Here is a 24800-nt window from a genome sequence, read left to right on the forward strand (position 1 = left end):
TGGGTGCACACTCATGTAATCCCAGTGGCTTGGGAGCCTGAGACAGGAGGATGGAATTCAAAGCCAGCCTTATCAAAACAGAGGTGCTAAGCAACTCAGTGAGACCCTGTCTCTAAATAAAATACAAAATAGAGTTGAGGATGTAGTTCAGTGGCCCAGTGCTCCTGAGTTCAATATCTGGTTCAAAAAAAAAAAGAAGAAAGAAAGAAAGAAAAAGAAACATTTAATTGGTTCTTAAACCAATTATCAGCATGATCTGGAGGGCTTGTTAAACTACAGATTGCTGGGCCCTACCCCCACAGTTCCCAATGATTAAGTCTCAGAGGATGCCTAAGAGTTTGCATTTCTTGTAAGTTCCAGAAGGTGCAGGTGGGGTGTCGGGAGGAGCCACACTTTGAGAACCACTTTTCTAATCTACTGCATTTTCCTGTGCACCATCTTCTCTCATTTTAGTTTCTAGACTCATTTGAATTGATGGCCTTTGAAGTATAGTGTTCTAAGGAGCCCTCTGTGGGAATCTAAGAGAATTAGGCATGTCAGGCCTCAGCAGAGGTCCCTTTTCCATTATGGACTGTGTTCCTTCCTTTCCTACTTCCTAGAGAAATTGCTCCACACTAGGTTTCCTGAGCTGGAGTCCCTGGAAATGGGCTTTGCAGATCTTGGCTGCAAAGAGTCTTATTGTGTTTCTCTCTGTTGCCCCTTGTTAGACTTCCAGCTGCAGCCAAGCATCGGAGCCCTGGAAACCAAACACTATAATCATTTGCACTTTGTGCCCACAGATGACCGCTGGTTACCTCTTGCCAGGTGTGAATCATTTTCCTCGTGATGTTCAGAACACTGAAGTAAATGATTGATGAATGGGAGAGATCTAAAGACCTTGGATAAATCTCTCTCGTATCTATGTATCCTTGAGGACAAGCCACCTTGAATTGTGTTGTTGTCTTATTTCCAAACCATTCAAGGCCCTTGTAAAGTTCTGCCCCTGAGCAGTGGCAGTAAGAGCTGTTCCATTTTGCACATGGGAAAATACTGAGAAGCAGAAGAAAAATTTAACTTGCCGAAAAAGTTCCTCTGGCTAATGGTCCCTGCAGCCAGGGCCTTGGCATGTCACTGTGAATGCCAGGATGGAACACCCCATATTGGGAAGCCATTGCTTCCAGGAAGAGTGGCAGGGTGGAGACAGTTCCTCTACCTTCTGGCAATAACTTGGAGTGAGTCCTTGGTGGTATGCTCTTTTTTTTCCAAGAGGTCCTTTTGCCCAAACTAGGACATCTGGTCCTTTAGGAAAACAGGACATTCACCTGGGCTAGTGGTGTGTTCCCAGCCTCCTGAGCTGCTGAGATTGCATGTGTGTAACACTGTGCCCGGCTTCTAGGGGAGTCGTTTCTAAGATGCTTCTTGATCACCCACTCTAATCTGTTTCATGTGGAAGTGCTTACTGAGAAGGCAGGACTTCTCTGAGCCCAGGCTTTGTTTTTTCCAAACCAGAGCTGACACCCTGCAGATACCCGCCCCCAGTGCTGTGGGGTACAAGGTGCAGTAGGAAGTCCGTAAGCCCCCAGACCCAAAGAGCTGAGTCCTCCAGGGACACAGCCTGGTGGTCTCTCTGTTCTTTCCCATCACTCCTGCCCACCCCCAGAGTGGGTCTGGGCTGAGGACAATTCAGCATGATAGTGAAGGAGAACTGAAAGAGAAAAGAGGGATCTGCACCCTCCAGGCCTCTCCTTGAGTTTGGGGATGCCTGGATGGTGCTCTGGGTTTCTGGTATCACCCATCTTGGCAGCACTCTGGGAAGCCCGTCTTGGACATGGCCTCTTCCTGTCCAGCTCTTTCCTTACTGATGTTCTCTCTTTTCAACTTGGCCTTTAAAAAAAAAAACAACAACAACACATTTCTGGGAATGTTTTTTATGGAGTGAACTGTGTCTCTACACCATTCACCTTTTGGAGATCTGACTCCCCATGTGACTGAATTTGGAGGTAGGGTCTTTAAGGAGATAGTGAAGGTTAAATGTGGTCATAAAGGCAGGTCCTGATCAGATAGGATCTGATGTCCTGATCTTGGACTTTCAGACTTCAGAACTGTGGGAAAGTGAGCTCCTATTATTTTAGCCACATAGTCTATGGTACCTTGTAATGGCAGCTGGAACTCACTAGCTAAGACCATGCCCAGAATTCCTAATGGGAGCAGACTTATCTGTTGATTCTGATATTTATGAGTTTGGGGACTGAACATTTTTTTATTTATTATTTTTTGCAGTGCTGGAGATTGTAACCCAGGGCTTTGTGCATGTGAGGCGAGCACTCTACCTACTGAGCTATATCCCCAGTCATGGGACTGAACATTTTATTTTTAATTTTTTAATTTTTTTTAACAGTGAGGCTTGTACTTTATTATTTTAGTAATTCTCAGAGCGAGGCTATGAGGTAGATATTACAATTGGGCTCATTTGTGGAGAAAAACATGGGAATTTAGAGGGACTGAACATTTTAAATTCCAGTGTAATCTGAACACTATTCTCAAACAATCGTGTTAATGGGGTGGATTGTGGGTGTGAAACATGTCCAGGTGTTCACTGCCCATCTCTATTTCATTTTGAAAGATATTTCAGACTGGGATGAAGAGGAGAATCCTCTTGATCTTTCAGGGCTCAAAAATCATTTCCCACCCTGTAAACCTTTCCTCCAAGGTTCTTCCTCAAACGTGTGAATTCTTCCTGGGCTTACAACTTTACCCAAAGCACTTGATTTTCAATTCTATAATTCATCTCATACTTGATTCTAATTATTTATGTGTCTGTAAGTTTCTCCATACTGGGAGTGTGCTTTAAGGCTAGGGACCAGGTCCTGCTTCCCATCATCCTGTGCCCAGCACATGGCCTGGCTGGGAGAACAAGCTCTGTAATTGTTTGCTGAATGAAAGGCAGGATGAACAGTGGTTTCTGGGGTCCCTGGCTGCCCCCGCTGTGTGCTGGTCCCCCTCGATCTTCTAACTGTACCTGGCTCTGCACATCTCAGCAATTTTTTCTCTTTCATTTCCAGGTGGACACTGAGCCCTGATGCAGCCATCGGGGAGACCTGGTGCGGGCAGCAGAGGGAACCCATGGAGATGCCAAGGGGTCCAATGGTCAGTGCTTGGTCAGGAGCTTCTGCGGTTAGTGGGTAAATGTTTTTGCAGTTTCAAGCTGGAATGTGAATTTCAGTGACTGTGCCGAGTAGATGGGTGAATTAGTAACTGTCCCAAGATGGTTCAGACTTGGGGCAACCAGGACACCTGGGCAGAGAGGCCCAGGATTTCTGATGCAAAGAGCCTGGAGGGAGGGTCTGAGAAGGTATAGCACCAGGCCGCAACCAGAGTCAGCAAAGCTAGGGACAGAGGGACGACATTTATGTCAGAAGCATGGCCTTCTGCAGTCCCTGGTACCTCCACAGCATTGTTCTCACAGCAGGGGCTCCTCCTGCCACTGGTGGAGGCTCAGGGCCTACCTGAGAGACAACAGCAAAGACAAGTGTAGGTATAAATTGTGTATGCAGGCACACATGTGTGTATATGTGTGTGCAGTTAAGATGGTGCCCACTCTGGAGTGCCCACTGTGTCACATCTCCTCACCTCGCCCATTGGGGAAGTGCTGCTCTCTTCCCTAATTTGCACACAGGAAGGTCTAGGAGCTGAAACTTTCCATTCTAAGGCAGAGTGGGTACAGCGGAGGACCTCTGTACCTGACCCACTTTCTCACTGCTTCTGCATTGTGGGGAGGCATGGATCTCTTTGTCTCAACTGTTCTCCTGTGACTTCACCATCCTGGTGGTGGCCTGGCCACAACTCCTCAGGATCTGTTCTCAGAGAAGGGGAAAACCCACAAAGCAAAGGAAAATGGCTCATTGTGCTCCTTATTCCTGGACATGTATTTTTTTTTTTTTTAGTTTAATAAGAACTTGCTGGAGGCACAGCTCTTTGAGGGACCCCTGTGATACAGTGGGACCTGGTCCCTTGGCTTTTATGACCTCTATTCATATTACTCAATTCAAGAAGTAATTTCTTAATTATTCAATTACCTTGTTAATTGAGTCAATAGGGAAAATTATTCAATTACATGTTCTCAACTGTAGTTATCCCACTGTGCTATAGAACATTAGGAATGATTCCTCCTATCCCACTGCACCCCTGTACCTTAATAAAGCTAGCTTTTAAGTGTTGCCAACAAGCTCCTTTAAACCCAGGGTTTTCTGTGTCTTTGGTTTTCATGAATGAGCCAAAGGCTCATCCCACAGTATTTTACAGCCTCTAGATAGGTACAAATTTATAGTCTTAATTCGTTGATGTACAGGCTTCCTTAATGTTGCTGACTGTGACCCTGGGAAGGGGTAAGGTGTAGGTAGGGGTCAAGCTGGTAGGCAGCCCAGGCCCGATTTGCATGCAGCCTGTTGTTTAGATGTTTGGTCACACGATGGCGCTGGGACACCAGCCTGGCCTGCGGAAGGGACTCCCGTGGGGGCCAGGTCAGCTCTGGTGCTGTCTGGACCTGGGCTGACTTAGCCTGTATCTTACAAGGCCTCTGCTCTCTCAACCCTCAACAACCCTTGTGAATCCATGGCACTGTTGCAGGAGATGGAGACTGGGCACAGGCTGTTAGGTGACTTCAGAATCTGGAGACTAGACCTTTCCACCTTTCTGCTGCCAAGCCTGGAGGAGCTGCTGAGTTTGGGTAAAAAAAAAAAAAAAAGCAGGAGAATAGACCCCCACCCCCGTCCCCCAGAACAAATTCCACCCATTCACTCCAGCACTTGTAGTCACCGACAATAACTCTCAGGTGGCTTTGTTCAGACGCCACTGCAACCAGCAGTTGTGATTAGTGGCTTATTTATAGTGCGTCTAGAACGCTGCTGTGGATTCTGTCGCATTTAGACCTCTCAGTGCCTTGACATCTGGCCCCTTATTTAGGGTGCAGAGTCAGCATGGTGCTGCTGTGGAGTCCTGGGGTCTCCCCACCCCACCCCACCCCATGCTGGAGTGGTTCTGTAGGTCTGGGGCGGGGTGGAACATGCATCTTTTAGTTACCCAGGGGGAAATAATGCTGTAGAAATGTGTTGAAGGAATAAATCATTTTCATTAGTGGGTTTTCCCTCCACCCCCCACTCTGTATCCTTTTGATTACCTTTTTCTTTCTTTCTTTCTTTCTTTCTTTCTTTCTTTCTTTCTTTCTTTCTTTCTTTCTTTCTTTCTTTCTTTCTTTCTCTTTCTTTCTTTCTTTCTTTCTTTCTTTCTTTCTTTCTTTCTTTCTTTCTTTCTTTCTTTCTTTCCTTCCTTCCTTCCTTCCTTCCTTCCTTCCTTCCTTTCTTTCTTTTTTTTCTTTCTTTCTTTCGATTGTATTTTTTTAGATTGTATCAACCCTGACCCTAACCTGCCTTCTCGGTGGCACCTTCTGCTTGGTACCCTGAAATTCTGGGAAGAGAGATGTAAAAATAGCAATTTTCCTGAACCAGTGTTTTCCTATCTTCTGTTTAGTCTGAGGCGGTGTCTTCGGCATTTCCCAGGCTGCGGTCACTGTGGAATGCTGGTGGTGCCCCCAGTGCCTCTCTGTAACCCTGGCCACACGTGCCCCGCCTGCTCCTGCTGTCACCTCCAGGAGGGGGTAGTGGGTGTCACCAAGCATAGGGCGTCTCAGGGGCTCCTGGCATTTCTTTTGTCCTAGTGGGCTCTAGAGGCCAGAAGCTAAACTCTGACTTTGTGCTATTCCAAGCAAATGAGAAACTATTGGCTCAAGGTGGATGACATGCTGCCTCAGCTCTGCACAGTCCAGGACACAAGGGGAGACCAGAGTCTCCTCTAGGACCCTCTCTCCTCCTGCTCTCCCTTCTCTGTCTCCTTTGCTCATCAACCCTGACCCTAACCTGCCTTCTTGGTGGCTCCTTCTGCCTTCCTTTTGCTGCTCCTGGGACTCTGTGGCCTGTGGGCCACCCCAGCATCCCTGTTCACAAGACTAAGGGATCCTGTCCAAGGCCTCCCTGCAAGCTGAAGCCCCCTCAGGGGGCTGGACCACTTTCCCGACAGCCTGCGCAATCTCCTTCCCCCTGCGGGCCCCAAACCCAGTCACAACAAGTTCACAGAGAAGGAAAAAGGCAAAAAACTAAAAACATGCATCTTGGCCTCAGAACAAACCCAGAAGTGGATTCACTTCCAAACCACTTTCAGCAATGATGTCAAGAGCCGTGGATGCCTGGGCTGTGGGGCTCTGCTTCAGTGGGGTCTTCCCTGTCCTAGGAGAAAGGGGCTGCGTGAGGGGCATGGGAATCGGGTAAGGAGAAGGGAGGGGATGCCCGGTGGAGGAGGGCTGAATGTTTTGCCTCTGGCTGGCGCTTCCCACATGAAACCCTCCAAGGGGAGGAAATGTGTCTGGAGGAACAGGCTGCATCCTCCCGGCTGAGGGCAGGCGAGCCTTCAGTCCCCTGTTCCCACCACCCCTTCCTCACCTCCAGGCAACCTCAACCTCTCTGATGAGGGCCTGGCAGGGTTATTTTCCTGTTAACTCCTTCCACATGTTCTGCTCAAGGCCTGTGCAGTTTAGCTATTTACTCTCAGGTCCCAGCGCGTGGGGCCCAGGCTCCCTAACCCAAGTCTCCTGCTTCCTTCTGAATGGGATTTCCTCTTACTCCTCTGCAATGTTGAGCAGCAGTGGCCTTGGGCCTGTGCTGGGGCTTGGAGACATTATACTCCCCACGGTGTGGAGGCTGACCCTGCGGTGGGCAGGAGGGTGAGCGATCCTGCAGGAGGAGAGGTCTCGCCGATAGCCAGCTCTGTGTTGCTATAATCTGTGAGAGTTGGGGCTGGGTACTGAAACTGAGCAGTCCCTTCTTAACACAGTGTTTCGAAGTCCATTAGGTTCAGACAGAAGTTGTCCAGAGACTACCTTTAACAGGAGAAGGGGTGGATTCACGTATTCATTCATTCATTCACTCCCTACTTCATTCATTCATTCACTGGCTTATCCGTCATTTCATCATTGAATAGGGACCTACACTGTTCCAGTTTCATTCTGGAGATTGACAGGTGGGCTGTTTCAGACAGCTGGCTTGAAACAGAATGGGGCTCTGTGCATGGAGACCTGGAAGCTCTGCCAGGCTACAAAACCACAGGGCCAAGTGCAGGGCTGGAGCCTTGACCCTCGGCCAGCAGAGGCCGCAGCTGTTACTGATTACCCGCCTGCCTTGGCCTGGAGTGCTGGGTGTCCTTTCTCCAAAGAGGAAATGCTGAAGCTCCCAAAATGTGTGGCAAAAAAGTTCAGGCTTGTGGTTTCACAGAACCAGCCAGGGCTCTGCCTCCACGGCATTTGCCCAGTCAGCTGCCCGTCACAGTCCACCCACCCAGTGCACTGGCCCCGGACAGCTGCTCCAAGGGCTCAGGCAGTGGCTGCAGGCATTTCTTATTCTCTTTTCTTTTTCTTTGTGTTTGGTTCCAGGGAATTGAAGTCAGGGGTGCTTAACCACTGAGTCAGATCTCCAGCCCTTTTTATTTTGAGACATAGTCTTACTAAGTTGCTTAGGGTCTCACTAAGTTGCTGAGGCTGGCTTGGAACTTGGGATCCTCCTAACCCAGCCTCCTGAACCACTGGGATTACAGGCGTGGGCCACCATGCCCAGCTCTTGTCCTTCTTTCTAACACTAGCTGCTTATTAAGGCTCAGTAAGAACTGACCTCCCCACCATATTTGAGAAATCAGTTGCCATCCCAAATGAGCCTTTCTGAGGCTCTGCTTCCTCATCAGGAATGTGGGATAGTTGTACTTCCTACTTCCAAAAAATAAAAGATAATTGTTTTTTTTTTCTCTCCCTAAGATAATGTCTTGCTATGTTGTCTAGGTTGGCCTTGAACTTGAGATCTTCCTGTCTCAGCCTCCTAGTCACTGGGATTATAGGTGTGTGCCCCCGTGCCTGGCTGAGGGCACTAGCTTGCTTGATGGTTTTGGAGTTGCTGGGTTTCTCTGGGTCTTCTACTTGCTCTGTATCTATGACCTCTATGACCTCTGTAGGATGAGCTGCCAGAGTCTTCCTGCCTCTGTTTTTGCCATATTCTGTCAATATTCTGATAAAAGCTCTTGGTCCTCAGGGTAAACTTGAAATTCCTTCATATAGCGTCAAAGGCCCTGCCTACCTTTCCCGTCCCTTCTGGTATCGGCCATGGGGAAGCCAGTCTTCCCTGGCTTAGCTCACCCTCCGCCACTCCTCCTGTTCTATTGCTGCCCCCCCCCCGCCCCCCAGCAGTCCTTTGCTGCTCTCACAGTGTACACAGCTGTCCTCATCTACCTGCCCCAGTGGCTCTTTAGGGAAGTGACCCTTCAGAAACATTTTCCATTCCTATTGGACATTGTGGAAGGCCAGGCATGAGTGACCATCTCACAGATCAGTGATGGAAACCAGAGATGAGAAGGGATTTATCATCCATTATCAAGAAAATCAACAGGAGAGATGGAACTGGAGCCCAGGCCCATCGAGTGTGGGGTAGAGTTGTTCAGGAAGCCTCTGAGGCTTCCTACCCACAGCCACCTGCGTACACTGAGAAGCCAGGAAAAGAAAACCCTCTAAGCTGGGGGCAGACAAAGGATCCTCAGAGTCCAAGATACTGTACTCCCTCATAGTACATTCCTTACCAAGGAAACCTGCCTTCCCCCTCCCTGGATCCTTATATCCAGACAGAGTGAGGGAATGCATAAAATAACAAAACAAAACATGTATCCTCCCCCAAGTCCCCAGACATCCTTTATGACAGTTTTCTGAAGGATTAAATGATTGGTGGGGACCACACAATTTTAAACTCTGCTCACGTGATCAGACCTACATCTGATCCTGAGGGGAGAAACCCAACAGCCTGAGAAGACGAGAGAACCAGTCAATGGAAATTTGGCAAGCTCCGCGGGCTGCTGGTGGTGGCTGCAGCCAGACAGGAAAAATGAGACGGTGTGAGCAGAAATGGCTGGAAGGAGAAGGCTTTTCCAAAAAATTACAGAGGGATCTTTTTCCAAGGGCCTGGGGACCTCTGCAGACATGATCTCATTACTCCCCCAAAGTCTCCTTGGGACTGGGGGCCAGGGGTCTCTGCCCAGTCTAAAACTCAAAGAAAATGCAAAACTTCACCAACTTTCCTACATTTTCTGATTTCAAGCTTGGCTCTGAAGTTGGCTCACTGGCAGTGGAGAAAGTCCCCCTGACATCTGATGACATCAAGCTTCAGGGGTTTGTAAAAATACTTGAATCCCTGAGGACAAAAGTGACTGGGGCTAGGGAACTAGCTGTTCAAAAGAAATCATTTCATTTGGTACCTGGAGGCCAGGTCTGACTGTCTCAATTAGCTTTGATAGGAAGAGAGGGACTAGGACCCAGCACAGTGGAGGGGGATGAGAGGTGCCTGGTGTTGCAGGTGGAGAACATTTTGGGATTGACCTGCTAGTGTTTTTGAGTCTTTTCTATGCCTTGAGCACTTGACTAGATGCCTATGGGTACAGGGTGTGTCGGAGCTGAACTTTATTAGCAAGTGGGAGACAGATTCAGAACAGGTGCTTGAGGAGGGTCGTGGAGTTGGTGTAGAAGAAGAGAGTTTGGCAGCCATGGGTGGTCCGGGAAGGTTTGGAGGAGCTATTGTTACTAGCCAGCTCCCATCAATGGATGCCAACTATATGCCAGGCGCTGGACTGAGTGATCTAGACACATCATCTCATTTAATCTTCATGACAATCTGGGGGCTGCTTCCTATTTGCTGCCCAAGCACCTTATCAGGTGCAGGCCATTGACATTCTTTGAGTGCATGATTGATAACAAAGCCTCCTGCAAAATAAAGAGGTAGAAAAATTACTTTTCATGGGAGAAAAGTAATTATGAATTGATTTAATGTCAAGATTTGAACCCAGGGCCTTGTGCATTCTAAGCACATCTCTACCACTGAGCTACACCCCTAGCTAGGAGAAAAGTAATTCATCCCAGCTGCTGAGTATATGACCAGGGGAATCAGAATCAGAAGCCAGGACCCCAGTGGTTAAGAGCCCCAGCCTCAATTCTAGGCAGTCCAGCCAGACTGGAATATGCCCTTGAGTCACCCTGTGTCTCCCTATGCATTGATTTGAAATGAGTTTAAAAATATTTATTACAGAGCTGGAGGTGTAGAGATGTAGCTCAGTGGCTGAGTGCTTGAGTAGCATGAGCAAAGACCTGGGTTCAATCCCCAGCACAGAAAGAAAAAAAAAATTACTGGAGCTATTGGGAGAACCAAATCAAATAATATATAAACCTGTTTAGCCCAGGACTGGCATAGAGTTATTATTGAATACCTTATTGTTATTCTTATTTTGTTTTTAGCAGTATTAGGGATTGAACCCAGAGCTTCACACATGCAAGGCAGATGAGCTGCATTTCTAGCTCTTTTATCTTTCATTTTGAGCCAGGATCTAAGTTTCCCAGGTAGGCCTCAAACTTGTCATGTTCTGCCTCAGCCTGAGCTTACAGGCAGACACCACACACCTGGCCTAATTAATTATTATTTAATGAGTTTTACTCTAGTGCTGTGTCTATGAAAGCCCATTTGAGGAATGCTGCATGTTATCAGGTAGCTTTTTATCATTCCTCCTTTGGGAATCACTTCTTCATAAACTTTGGAGTAGGCTTCAAAGTCTTCCTACATCATTACAAAATGACTTGTTTGGGAACCGAAGGCTTTTTAGCATATACATTCATGTTTTTGAGTGAAAACAGGCCTAACTAAGGCCCCTATGTGTGATTTAAGGGTAGAGTCTGGATAGGACCGGCTAATTGTGGTCACTGAACAACATGAGAATAAATGACCAAATGCTTGTAGGAACCCACCTTATCTAAGTACTCTCGAAAACAAAATAAATATTCATGCTAAAGATGAAAGAAAAGGAAGAAATAGCTGAAACATCACAACCAAGAAGAATGAAAACCAATTGCTAAATGGAGTGCCATTCGAATCTCAGAGTGGTAAAAATATCTGTTAACTTCATGAAGATTGTTTACTTGCATTGAGTTGCCGTAGGAGAACATTAGTTGAATCTTAGCTTTGGCTATGAAATCTGAGATCTGTGAAACTCCAGTACTAGCCAGGGCTCGCAGCTGAAGTGCAGGTGGGGAAGGGGTGCGGACTGCGGAGAAAAAGGTGCCAGCAGACACTCCCTTGGAAAAGTCCTCCTCTGTTCCAATTCCCAGTATTTATTTTGGCTTTGGGCAGCAAACTCCTCTGGGGAGAGAGAAACCTAGTGGAACAGAGTCAGGGAGGAGGCATTTGAAAACCACAGGGTTAGTGATGAGATGGTACAAAACACACCGAACCAAAATACTGAGCTTAGGGTGGGTCGGTTATGTGGATTTCTGGATTGTTCCATGATTGCCAAGGCCAGTGGGTAGAGCTAAACACAGCCAGGGTCCTGCTTCCTGGATGACCTCCATTTCCTGAAAAACCTTCCATAAAGTGGTCCCAAAGTTTAGTTAAATGGCCATGAGCTCCCTCCCTTCCCCCTACAACATAAGCAGCACTTTTGAAGTTGATGAATTTCCCTATGATAAGCAAGGCTTCCAAAGAAAGACCAGTGGAGGCTTTTGTTTGCCTGAGAGTAGAGTGGCACAGACGTGACCTATAGCCTTCTCTTGTCCCCAGGGATGTCCATCTAAGTACTCAGACTGGCAAAGCAGCATGTCTCTCATCTGCAGCCTCCAATCCTTCACAGAAGCTGGGGTTCATCTGGAATAGGACAAGGTCAGAAGCAGCCCCATGGTCACAGCCTGGACTGGGGCCTTCCACTCATCCTTGTGAACATGCATGAATTGTTTTACTGTCTACCGGAAGGAGAAGTAGAGACCTGGAGGGAGGGTCAGTCTCCTATGGGGCTCAGTATGGAGAAGAACTTTTCCAGGTGCAGGGACTGTGAATGACCAGGTACTGTCTCTCTGGGAGCTGTCCATCATGCAGACCTCCACCACAGTTCTGTGGGACCTGTAAACACAACCCACAGGCCGCTGGCCCCTCTTATAAGCATGGTTTTCCAAGACTCCGTGGGTTGTGTACTTGTTTGCATTGTATTTCCTCATCAGCAAGGCTAAGGGAGTCTACCTGTCCCTCAGCTTGCTAGGTTCCTCACACATTTGGACGTTGGGCACCAGGACCTTAAGTGAATAAAATTCAAGTCCTCATGCTATAGTTTAGATTATGAATATCTCCCCAAATCCCATATTTTAAGGGCTTGGTCTCCAGTGTGGCACTAGTAGGAAGTGGTAGAATCTTTAAGAAGTGGGGCCTAGTGGGAGGTCTTTAGGTGATTCGGGGTGTGTCTTTGAAGGTGGTTGTGGAACCCCAGCCTTCCTCTTTCTTATGCTTCCTGGCTTCGAAGTGGGAAGGTTTGTTCTTCCATATGCTCCCACCATGATGTGCTGCCTCAATGCAAGCCCAAAACAACCAGGTCAACTGAATATGGATTGGAACCTCTAAGACTATGAGTCAAAATAAACCTTTTCTTTTTATAAGGTAATTCATGTTTCCAAGTAAACCCCAAAGCAGCCCAGATTTCTGGGACTGGCCAACTCTTTAGACTGTTGATGTGCAAAAAGAAATAGATATGGACTTGGTTTCTCCACCCCACTTCTCTTTCCTATTCCTACCACCTTTCAATGTGACTTGAAGGCAAGCTTTTCCTCTTAGCTGGGCTTCAGTTTCGACCTCGAGGGCTGGGATGTGGCCTAGTCATCTTTGTATATTCAGGGACAAGCATAAAATTGAGCACAAACTAAGTTCTCAAATGTTGAGTGAAGAATAAATGAGGGACAGGAAATAACAGAGAGAAGGAAAGACAGAGAAGTTGCCCACAGAGGGCGTGCAGGGTAGGGACATGGAGGTGGGAGGGAGTTGGCAATTTGGCTGGTGAAGGTAGACTGTTCTTTGTTCTCATCTTTCTGATGCTATTTGGAAACCTAATAGATTTCCTTTTTGGAGTCTTTCCTAGATTTACTAAAGAAGGCCAAGAGAGAGGGAATTACCCAGAGAGACAACAGGTATCTCTTCTCAGTTGTCAGGAGTTGAGGCTGAGAGAAGAGGATAGGGCCTTCAGACTCTTGCTTTCTCTCCCTTGGCTGAGAGACTGAGCTCTGCATAAGCCTTCACGCTGGCAAAGCTGGCACAGAGAAGCAGACCATTCATTCTCCATGGCAGAGCTGCTGCCTTCTGGGAACTTGTGTTAGACACGTACCACAGTACCACATGCACACAAGAATGTATAGGCCAGGCACACCAACAATAGACCTGTGACACAGGGCTGACGTGTTCACCCTTCACTCGGTGCTGGGGTCCTGCAGAGCCTGGGGGTGCCTGGAGGGTGAAGATGAGGTGCAGACAAGGCTTGTCAATGGGCTATTCTGGTGCTAAAGTGACTGGACATGGATCCAGGTTCCCTAGTGGCTTTAGCATTGGTGAGCAGAAATGAAGACTACCAAAGTCTACAAAAATATTCTAATTAACAATATGCCTTAGGGGCTGTGAACAAGACGAAGAACTTAGGGGCTCGGTGAATCTGTTTGGCTGTTGAATTGGTTCTATCCACATATAGAACAATCATTCACTTAAGATATATTCTGTGCACTCTCACCATGATGTGCAGAACTGGACCAGGGTCTGGGATATAGAAAGGAACAAGGCAGATTTGGTACCTGCCCTCAGGGACATTAGCATCCTTCCATGCCCACATCTGTATATTGATTGAATACAAACATTACACCATAGCTTGTACATTTTGAGTTCTTACACAAATAATTTCCCCAAGTATACAAACCAAAAGAAAGAAGCTCTGTTATTTAACCTAGATCCATCAGAGATGGATGGGTTCTTGGAGATCAACCAGGGAGTGCTTCTTTAGGTCCTAAAAGTAGCCTGGTGAAAATATAGTGAAGGATTAACAGATTTAGGAGATGCAGCTCCAGGTCTGAATGCAAACCTAGGACCTGTTCCACTATTGGAGCCTGTCCTGGATGGGGAATGGCCAGCCAGACCAGCCGTCACTCAGGTGGTGAGGAACAGCTCAGAGTCGGGCAAAACCATGCTGCCCCCTAGGTGGGCAGTAAGTGGAGGTCCAGCAGGGGAGGTTGGACTCTGCTCAGCTCTGCCCCTGAGTATGGAGAGAGGTCTGCTTTTCTTTTCTGGGTCTTGGTTTTCTCACTTTTAAAAAGAATGCACCAGTCCTGCCACATTCCTTCTCTCACCTGTCCAAAGGTGAATGAAAACAACCGAGCAGCGTGCACAGGTTCCCAGAAGGGAGAAAAATAGGGGAAGCTGAGATATGACTCAGGGTCCCTCATACCTTTTAAATATTAAACTGTGCCAGAAAGCCCTCCCTTTTTTTCTCCTTGGCTTCGAATTCCTGAACTGCCAAACAAGGGCTTGCCTCACACTTCCTGACCGTGTACTCTCCCCTCACAACTCCGAGGGACACCTTGGTGATTGCTGTCGGTCATGGCTGTTGAACCTGTGCTTGCAAGTGCTTAGTGACTAAACAACTGTGTGTTGACAGCGATGAGATAAGCAGCCCCTCCCATCTGCCTTACGGCTCTAACAGCGCCTTTGTGATCACAGAGTTCAATAAGTGAACCTAGAACTTTCTAGGTCAGGAGTGTGAAAGGATCAGGCACTCCAGCAGCCCCAGATATGAGGCAGGGACCCGGGTGACTCATTGGCCACAGAAAGGGACAGAGAAATTATTTTCTCCCCTCTTTTCTCTCTCTTTCTTTTCTGTAATCTGTTTTGTTAATTCATAACTGTACATACGGGGTCCAGTGTGATAGTTCCTATTTATATACAGTGTGCATCGGTCAAATCTAACCACCCTTCTTCCATCTTCCCTTGCCACTATCCCTGGCCCCTTTCCTATCCCTAGTACTCATTATTCAACTTTCAGGTTGACATTTATTTACTTATTTAGCATTACATGTGGTTCTTGTCTTCCTGTGTCTGGATTATTTCATTTAACATAATCTCCCCAATTCCATCCATTTTGCTGCAAATGGGAGAGAGGAGTTCTGAGTGGCAGACAGCATGTACTCTATCTCCTGGAAAGGGAGGCCCCCCTTCCCAGCTCCCCCCTTGAGCTCTGAGACATTTTTCATTCTAATCTCAGTTCACTTCCATGGATCTTAGAGCAGACTCATCAAACCTGGTGACCTGGTGGTTGGTATTTTTCATTTGTCTAGTCTCTTAAATCCTGGGCTAACATTTGAGTCATCAAGTCATGTATTGCCCCAACTAGGCCCTTTTCAGAGGTCAGGAATGATGCAAAGAGACTGGGAAGGGAGGGTCACCTGAGCTGTAGTGGAGGATATTTGTGTAAGGGGTCCTCTTTCTGGGCCTCAGTTTCCTTATCTGTCAAACGTTATTTTAGTGTGATGCTTCTTGCCTTCAGTTACCCAATACATTTCAGTGGGTTTACAGTAAGTAGCATGTCTCATGTTGGGAGAGTTCATTTCACAGATTTTAGAATACCTTCTAGAAGACAAGACCTTCTTAGTTGAACTTGCCATTGAAGGACCCAAGCAGTATTGCCAATATGTGAACGCTGGTGATATTTGCCTGCATGGCCCATCGGGTGTTCCCAGGGAAATACCGGACTGTGTTCCTCCTCGTCTGTATTCCTTCTGCTCTTGGAGGAGCAGCAATTTCTCACATCCCCTTTCCCGTAACTCTCCCCACTTGGTACTCTGATGTCCCACCGCCTTCAGCCAAACTAAACCAAACAAAAACACGCTTAAGAAAACTGAAAATGATCTAAGACCCAGAGAGATCTTTCTCCCTTTCGACCTTGCAGGATTTATGGTTCATTTACCACAATGGCCACATTTGAGGTGCCAGCATACGTGGCCTTCCCACAGCACTCTGATTTTTGTGAAAGATCTCACAATGGGGGGCTAATACCCTACCTCCTGCCTGCCCCCCCAAAAGCTGAACTTCTGAGGCTGAAAGTTCTGGCTCAGCAAGGGAAGAAGTAGGTTTGAGAGATAGTTGGGGTGAGAGGGAGGGCTTCCCTGAAAGTTACTTTTTCTTTGAAAATGAAGAGACAGCAGTTCTAGAAAGACTCCTCCTTTCACAGTCAGAATTGGGTCCAAATGTACAACTCATATATGGGAAAGAAAGCAGGCACAGGTCCAGCTTCTCACCCTGTCCTAGGGCCCCTGTGGTGTCCAGCGCCTACCTGCAGGATGGAATGGCTCACCTTTGCTTGTGCATACCTCTGCCCCTCCTCCTGCAGGGCTGGATATTTTCCTTCTGCATACATATTAACTCTAGCTCACGTGACCATGGAAGGGTCAAAAAGTACCTTCCTGTCTCAGTTTCCCCATGGAAAACATGAGAAAAGCTTCTTTATACCAGCCTTAACCCTGAGGACCAAACTGACAGGTAATTTTCCTCAGAGCCCAGTCTTAGAAAACCTCCACCTGCCCAGTTGGTGATGATGCGTGGACTCTTCATTCTTTGCATTCTTGGATTGGAAATGACAAACAGCACCTCACTGCAGTCTACGTTCAGCTCAACCCCCTTTCCTATGTTGCAAAACTCCCATCATCTCGTGAAGAAAAGATGCTACAGCCTGTAACTAGGCCCCTTGTTCGTGCTGAACCCTGGCCTACAGGTGTGGGGGGACATTTATTAGGAGGCAGGCTGCGCAAGCAGAGGAACTCATGCACACACCTGGGCCATGGCAGTGGGAGCCACTGAAGCAGTGGTGAAGTGGGGACCCACATGGCTCCATCACTGGACACCAGAAGACACCATTGCTAAAAGTTAAGCTGGAGTGGGATTTACCCAGGAAGACCAACTAGGTGCTGGCAGAACCAGAAGGGAACTTAGAGGTCCCCATTCCCTCCTTTGAGTTTATACGGAGGGAGATGGAGGCTCAGGGAGGGGACAAGACTGACTCCCAAAATAAACACTGGAAAGTGATGGAATTTGAATGAGCTTTTGTCTTCTGATCTCCAGTCCTGGGCTTGTCATTACAAATATATCACGTAAGTGGATATACTTGATTCTTTAAAGAATTTATGGCTCCAATAATATGCATTATTTTAAGTCCTGAAAGCAACTCAGACAACACCATCCCTCCCTAACTCTTGGCTTTCTTTGCTAGGATGTAACAGATTCTCATTTGTTGAAGCAATCTGAAGCCAGAGAGGCCATTAGGCCTCATTAAGATTCTTAGAGCAACTTCATCAACTTCTGCTAAAGCAGTTCTGAGTACAAATGTCGTATACAGGAGCTGGTTTGCACAGGTGTGGATCTCCCCAAGTCTCAGTGCTGTAAGCAAGTAGGCTGGGATTTGAGAGAAGAAGCTAAAAGACATATTAACCAAGCCAGCAAGGTCTTCTGGAGGCATCTGGGAATCATCAGGGTCTATGTTAGGGGAAATTGTGGCCACAGAAGAGACAGTAAGAGCACAATGAAGATCTTTATAGGGCTGCTCCACAAGGTCCATGCTCGCTGGTTGGCAAGAGTTTTTGTTTTTGTTTTAGAGAGCAGGAGCTCAATCTTTCCATTTCCCTTGCCCCGTGTGCTGTATATAACCCTGTAGGCTTGTTTTGAAGCTGGATTTTATTTTTAGGTGCAGATATGTATTGCTTATTAGGTTTTATGAGGAATGGTACTTAGTGTGGCAGATGCCTGTTCTGGAAACTAATGGGGTATTTTCAACCGAGGTTTGGGAATCAAGCTGCGTGAGGAACATTGTTCAAATCCCATACTGATTCTCTCCTTGGGCCTCAGTGTTAGCCCCACATTCCAGGTCTTCCCCAGAAACATGGACACGCTAATGAACACTTCAATCTTCAACAGTTTCACAAATGATGGGACCTGTGCATTGAAATGTTTCAGCAAGTGCCCCCAGTGGTAGCTCTCCTACCCTCTTCCCCTCCAACAAGAACTTGAGCAGATTCCACAGCTTTCTGGTCACTCTTGGTAATTAAAATTTAGTTGCCCAATTTGAAGCTACAATTATGATCTAACTCAAAGCCTCTCTTTGCACCCTGCCTTCAGGAGGCTGTCATGGACATCTGGCAGAGTGGCTCAGGTGGCAATCACATGTGCCTTTTCCTGCCCATTCACCTCTGTCTTTTCTTTTGAATTCTTGGCATAATTGAAGCAAACCCCTTAAGCACAACAGGCTTAGTTATTGAAAAAATTTCTCTCCTAAAAATTAAGTAAGGGAGAAAAATCATCTCCTTGATCATAGAAAATATTTTCAAATTTCAGTATTTAAGGTCTTTTTATCTGGTCTCGTCCCAAACTCATCCTTCCACGAGACCCAAACAGTATGAACTCTTTGCCTTATATTCTGAAGTACTGTCTGTGTTAAACTTGATTTATTCCACTCCCAGATATAGCCATATAATTGCCAGTAGGGAAACAATACACACAGTGTGTAGATAATATTAAGTGGAGTGGTTTTTTAATACAAATGGCACAAATCATATTAATAAGTCCTAGGAAGAGGCCGTTTCTTTTACTCCAAACTCATTCAAGCTTAGGATGAGGAGAAGGTGAGTGTGTTACAAAAACATTTTCTCTGCATGGCTTGTTGGGGATTCAGATGGCTGCATATGGTGGCGAAAAGGCTCATGAACAAAGGTCATAGTCTGAGATTTTTCTGGACCAGTTGGTTTCACTTTGCTGTATAACCACAGACTCTTTCCTCAATTCTCTGAGACCTCTTGCAAATGTGTATCCTCAGTCCAAGAATATGAGAGAATCTGGTCTCTTTCTGTCTTTTCTACCAGGGGCCAGTTACTTCATTTTGGAAGTCAAGCTCATCATTATCTCACAATCTATTACAAATTCCAACCTGTCAGGACATATAATTCAAGATCTGTTGGAGGCTTTGTGACCTGCAGTCTCAGGGTGTTAGCTTTTGGGGTAGCTGCCGCTCAGGGTTGTGTCATTTATGGGAGCAGCTCCGGAGGAAGGCCTTAGTTAAGACTTGAAATGTTTTCTTGCTTCATTGAAACTAATTTTTTTCTTTTTCAGAATGCAAAGAATACCCAGGAAGGTGAATGAGCTTCCTGTGAACACTTCATCAGGAGGGTCAAACCCTAGATGTTGGATCTGTGTAGAGGATAGAACAGGAATAACGTGTTTGGGGCTTAAAGCAGAATACTGATGTATGACCCTAATTCTTCAGGAGCAAGGGGTTCTATTAAGAGCTTGTTTGCCTAGGGTTGGTTTAGCAGAGGGTATGGAGAAAGAAAGAAGCTTGTGTCCAATGAGATCCTCTGGGGAGAGCTGAGACCAGGAGGGCCAAAAGCAAAGTCAATCCACAAAGTGCCAGAAGCCAACTGCAGCTAGGGAGATAGCCAGATATGGTCCAGGTTGGATGAAGGTGGAGTCTAGAGAGTAAATTAGAAGCAAAGGAGGGGATTCGGTTGATCCTGAGACTGCTTTAAGGATTCCAGCTCCAACTTCTTAGGAAGATGGTGCAATGTCTGGCCAGTATTAGGACTCTTGGGTCCTTGTCTTATAAGGGAGAACCTGGCCAGGAGGAATTTCAGCTGCGTAGGATTGTGTCCCCTGAGATATGGAGGGCACAGTTGTGTTTCACCAGCCTTTCCCAAGAACAAGGTCAACATTGCCAGTATCAACTTGCTCATCTAGTACTGAAAATATTTTCTTGGCAATGCCCCAGTAAATCTGCTGAACATGTTGAGTCTTAACAGTCAAGGGAAAAAAAAAATGGGGATTGTGTGGGCATTGCTCTTTTCCTGGAGATGAGAACACTTTCTGATGCACCAAGTCAGCTCCAGTATTTACTATGGCTCCTCTTTTTTATCTCAGCTATTTGTATTTCCATTTGTAGTCTGATTCTTTGGGGATTTGAAAGTTTATAGCATTCCTCTATGGCTTACCCGCCATCTTGGGTCTTTATAATTCAGACTAACAGGGAGCATTATGGCCCAGACTATCCTGTTCTTCTGAATGTCATCCCAAGTGCTGGAGTGGAATTATGGGCTCTTCCTTCCCTGTTTGCTCTTTTCTTCATTTTCTGTCCCCTGACCCCAACTCTTTCCCAATCTCTCTCCCTCCTCCCTCTTCTCTCATTCCCCAAAATGATAAGATTAAAAAAGTGGTAACAGAACACTAAAATTAGACATAAATGACCAATGATTCTTTTTTGGGTAATGGAAAAATAAACCATACCCACATTTCTATCTTTCCCAGGATCTGAAGAACAACCTTGACTATTTGGGCAGTTGGCTATTCCTGGGTACATTTCAGAAATAACTCATGTTTGTTTATTATTGGGTATTTATAACAGTGTTTCAGAGTAGTCCTCCAAGAACCCCACAAGAGAGCGTGGCTTCAGCAATAGCCGGGGACAGGGCAAGGGGGGCTGGAGGAGGGCAGGTTACCATCACCTCCAGGACTTCCAGCCCCACCCTCTCCCTAGCACTTTTGCTTGCTGAGGACAAAACAGGGCTGTGGCTTTCTGAAAAATAAGGCTCTGAACTTTGTTTCAATGCAAGTTTTCCCCGAAAAGACGTCAGAGCCTATATCGGATTACTTTCTTGAATGCAATGGAGCGTGTGCGCAAGCGTGTGCTCACACACACACACATGCACAGGCTCTGGGCTCAGGCGGAGATTAGTGGTGACATTTCTGGAGGACTAAAAGGATCTTGAATTCCTGAGCAGTCAGCCACAGACCTGAGCAGCCCAGGAATGCTGCCCGTTCCTGGCACTGACATCATCTCTCTCCTCCTAACTCAGGGAGGAGCCCTCTGACCCCAGGTCTTAGGGCAGTTATTTTTAGACGGGACCCTTCCTGTGGCATTCCCCTGGTGTACTCCGGGAGCCATGTTTCAGTGAGGGTCTCTGACTTACTGCATTTCCAGTGTCTGCCTCTGCTGGCGAAAGAACCAGGAGTGAGAGACTTAAAGATGATGGACCTTGGAGCACATCTGGCCAGCATCTTCATTTAGAGATGACACCAGGGAGTTGTCGAATGGCTTGCTCAAGGGCAAAGAGCCACTTGCAAATTTGTTCTCCCTTATTTCCTACCCTTTCTTGTTGGTCTTTGTCTGTATCAGTGATTCTCAAACATGGTGGTCTCATGACCCATTTGCACTTTGAAAATTTATTGATAATCCCCAAGTCCTCTTGTTTACATGGATCATATCTGTCAAAATACACTGCACTAAACATTTTAAAGCTGAGAAAAAAATAAAATGCATATATTAATACATTTAAAAATATATAAAAACCAGTGTATTAACTATATTTTCACACACACATACACACACAAACAAAACAATTAAAAATGTCATTATTTTACATTTTACAAATCTTTTTAAGAGAAGACAATGAGGTTGTTCTACTCCTTTCATATTCAATCAGTTACAAAATTATATGGCATCTGAAAACGTCACCATGAGAGAATGAGAATGAAAGAAGCAACTTATAGTCAGAAGATTATTATAAAAGGATCTAGGATGCTTCAAAGGCCCCTGTATCCCACTTTGAGAAATGCTGATCTATTGAATAGATCACCTACAACACGTTTTTGTTCTGGTTCAAACTGTCATTCTACAAACATTCATTGAATAACTACCAGATGTTACACTGGAAATTTAAAGACAAATAACATATGTGTTTCTCAGGAGTGGAGCCTTCTCCCCAGCTAGTATCTTTGAGATGCTGACTCTGCCCGCTCTACCTCTCCAATTCTCCCAGGGGCTTAGAGTTCTAGGTAACAAAAGTCAGAAAAATGAGCAGGCGGTTTCTACTTCCTATCCTGCCTCAGGTCTCCCTTGAGATTAAATAGATGAATAATAAATGTGTCTGGTAAGAACCCAATAAATGTTGGTATTTTTTGTTCTTGCTTTTTTTACTTGGGAATATTGAGGCACAAAATTTGAAGGGAAAGGAAAGGGAAGACTGCAGGAAGAGAAACATCTCTAGAGTTCACATTTCCATGTGCCCCAGGACAAGGGCAGCAGCTTCAATGGCTGCCCAAGTCTCTCTCTCAAGCTGAAGTGCAGTGGTGAGAGTATCCCCCAGGTCCTCTCTCTTCCTTAGCCATTCTTCTTTCTTAGAACCCATCATGCATTTTATTCAGACAGTCCACTCCTAGGCTGTTCCTCAGCAGGCTCAGTTGGTGAGATGCATCCTCACCAACCTCAGCATTAGCGGAGTTTTAGAAGGAAGTCCCTAGGCCAAGCTTTGGCACGGCTCTGAGCTGCCACCGATATGGACCTGATGAAGCTGTCCAGCCTCTGCCCAGAATCCCCTTCCCCCAAGGATGGCAAGTGGCCCCTCCTCCCCAGCTCCTCTGATTCTCCTTCAGTGACTCACCTGCTGCCGTAGGAGTTTTCCATGACATTAGCCACCACCTGTCCTTGCTTGTCTAGGACTTGATGCTCTCTGGGGAGCACTTACCTGGCAGGCGGATGATGTCATCTGGGCCTGCTCTGGGCCATCTCTGTGGGGCACACAGACCATGGCGGACACACCTTGTGGATAGTCAGTAATGGCTCACAGAATAGTGGGTGAAAAGTTGAGCAGCCTGCAAGTACAGCTAGTTCCTCCCTGTGCAGGCTGAGAGCATTTTCTATAGGACACAGGTACAATTGCCACTTTATCTCCTAATGTAGCTGGGCTGGTGTGGCAGAGCTGTCTTTCCCAAAGCTCATTCTATCCATCACTCCCTGTGCCCACCCTGATGGGTCTGCTAATGTGTGGATACTACTCACAGCACATGCTCCATGCGTGTTTGCCTGTGAGTGTGCCTGTGCGTTTGTGTGTGTGAGTGTGCATGTTCCTCTATACACATAGGCACCCAGCAGAAAAAAAAAAAGAAGAAAACATTACAGGAGCATATTTTTGCTTTCCTCCAAGACTTTGAAGATTTGGGGGGTAGTCTAGAAGACATGTGGGCCCCAGGGTCCTGAGGGTCTGGGCAGCATTATCCTACTGTTTCCTTGAGCGGAAATGAGAGATGAGCTGGATTTGTTGCAGAGAAGCAGGATTAGGACACAGTCCCAGCCTGGGCTTCCTGCACAGGCCCCACTACTTGTGGGGGCTTGAGTAAAAAAAAAAAAAAAAAAAAAAAAACATGATATATTAGAACTCAGAAAAAAACCAGGGTTGTCTGGTCCTGAGAAGACTCATAGGAGGTGAATTAGAGGTGAGTCAAATTCTTTTGGAGGAGGAAATGACTTATCAGGCTGAACTTCCTTACAAGTACATCCATCAATCATGGAAAACAAAAAAGAGCAAGAAAGCAGTTTGCAGAGTTCTGGTTGCAAACTTTCATTTTTTTCCAGGCTTGATGGAACTGTCATGGACCGTAGCCTCCTCAAGGGGTGGGAAATGGGGTGTGTTCTGGCCAAGTAGAGCCCATTCTTTGAGTCCCCTGCAGGAAAAGGCTGTTTTCCTTGTCTGTCCAGGGCTCCCTGCTTCTGCAGTATAAACAGTCCTGGCTTTTCTGCTGCTGCTTTTCTGGCTTTACTACCTTGAAGGCTGACATTGTTGCACCCACAGCATCACAATACAGCTCCTTAGCAGTCTCCATAACATAGCCATTTGTGGTTCAGAGCCCAAATTCATTCCTATGCTCAGGGATTCTTGATATTACATTTATGGTTGTATTCATCTGCACACTGGGGGAAGGCCCAGGCCTTTCTTACCAAAATACTCCTAGAATGCTCTCAGAGTGTCCAATCTGCACCCTCCACCACTCTAGTACAGTGAGTCACATATGACATTATATTCTGATGCTTCTATTTCTGCCTTTCCTAGAGGTGCCTAGGGATCCATGGAAATGCACATTATCTAAACTCTTCATCTGACAGAAGAGGAAACTGAGGCTCAATCTACATGATACAGCAAAAGTCCTGGAGCAAATTCAGGGAGGGACTAGGACAGAATCCAGTCCTCCTGTTTGGCTGGGACAATGGCTGGTTTTATAAATGTCTCCATGAAGTTAGTTAATAATCACTAATTTTTTATGTGCTATTACTAATAATAACAACAATATCTTATTTGTTTTTGTAACTTTGGCAAAAAACAAAACAAAACAAAACAAAACAAAAACAAAAAACAACTCAGGATTGAATTCCAGGTCCTAATTGCAGAGTTAGGTTTGAATGTAGCCTGAATATTCCAAAGCAAAGATTTGCTGTGTTTTTAAAACCAAGTCTTGAACTTTAATGCAATGATTTACCCAAATAGGAATTTGGGTATTCGTATTATGAGGGGATCAGTTTGTCTCTATAGCCTAAAATCTGTGTTGTTTCTCCCCCTTTTCTTACAGTGAATGCAGGATTCCATCTCCGATCAGTCTGCGCCGAACTATCCCAGCAACAAGATTGTCATCATTTCATTTCACACTCATCCATCGGCAACACAAAGGGCTCCTCTAAGAGATGGGGCTCAGAGACCCACATCCAAGCAATAAAAATGAATTCCTTCTGGTGGTCTGCAATGATGCAAATGGATTCAGTGTCTGACTTTAATGGGGACAGGGAAATCGCTACCAGATGACTGCCGCGTTCATAGAGACAGAGTTTCTGGGCCTCCCAACTGAAACCATTTCTGAGGGCAGCCCGTCCCCACATGTGCGGCACAGACGTGGGTTATTTACGGGACGCCCAGAGTGCAGTCAGGCTCAAGGTATAACAGCAGGGGCTGCGTGCGTGACGGCTGAGGTCATGCAGTTATTCATTTCAAGCTGTAAAGACATTTGGTTTTAAAAACCCCAGCGACTCCACTGGGATTGGCTTTCAGAAAA

General features: G+C 46.3%; 1 long non-coding RNA gene across 1 annotated transcript; it reads left to right on the forward strand.

The window, feature by feature from the left end:
- Positions 1 to 723: 723 nt before the first annotated feature.
- Positions 724 to 24455, forward strand: LOC144256847 (uncharacterized). The gene is made up of 3 exons (XR_013344284.1): positions 724 to 804; positions 3042 to 3126; positions 24324 to 24455. It is a non-coding gene; the product is annotated as an uncharacterized LOC144256847 (long non-coding RNA).
- The last annotated feature ends 345 nt before the right edge of the window (positions 24456 to 24800 follow it).

The sequence above is a fragment of the Urocitellus parryii genome, chromosome 9 (assembly GCF_045843805.1).
Source record: "Urocitellus parryii isolate mUroPar1 chromosome 9, mUroPar1.hap1, whole genome shotgun sequence".
NCBI lineage: Eukaryota > Metazoa > Chordata > Mammalia > Rodentia > Sciuridae > Urocitellus > Urocitellus parryii.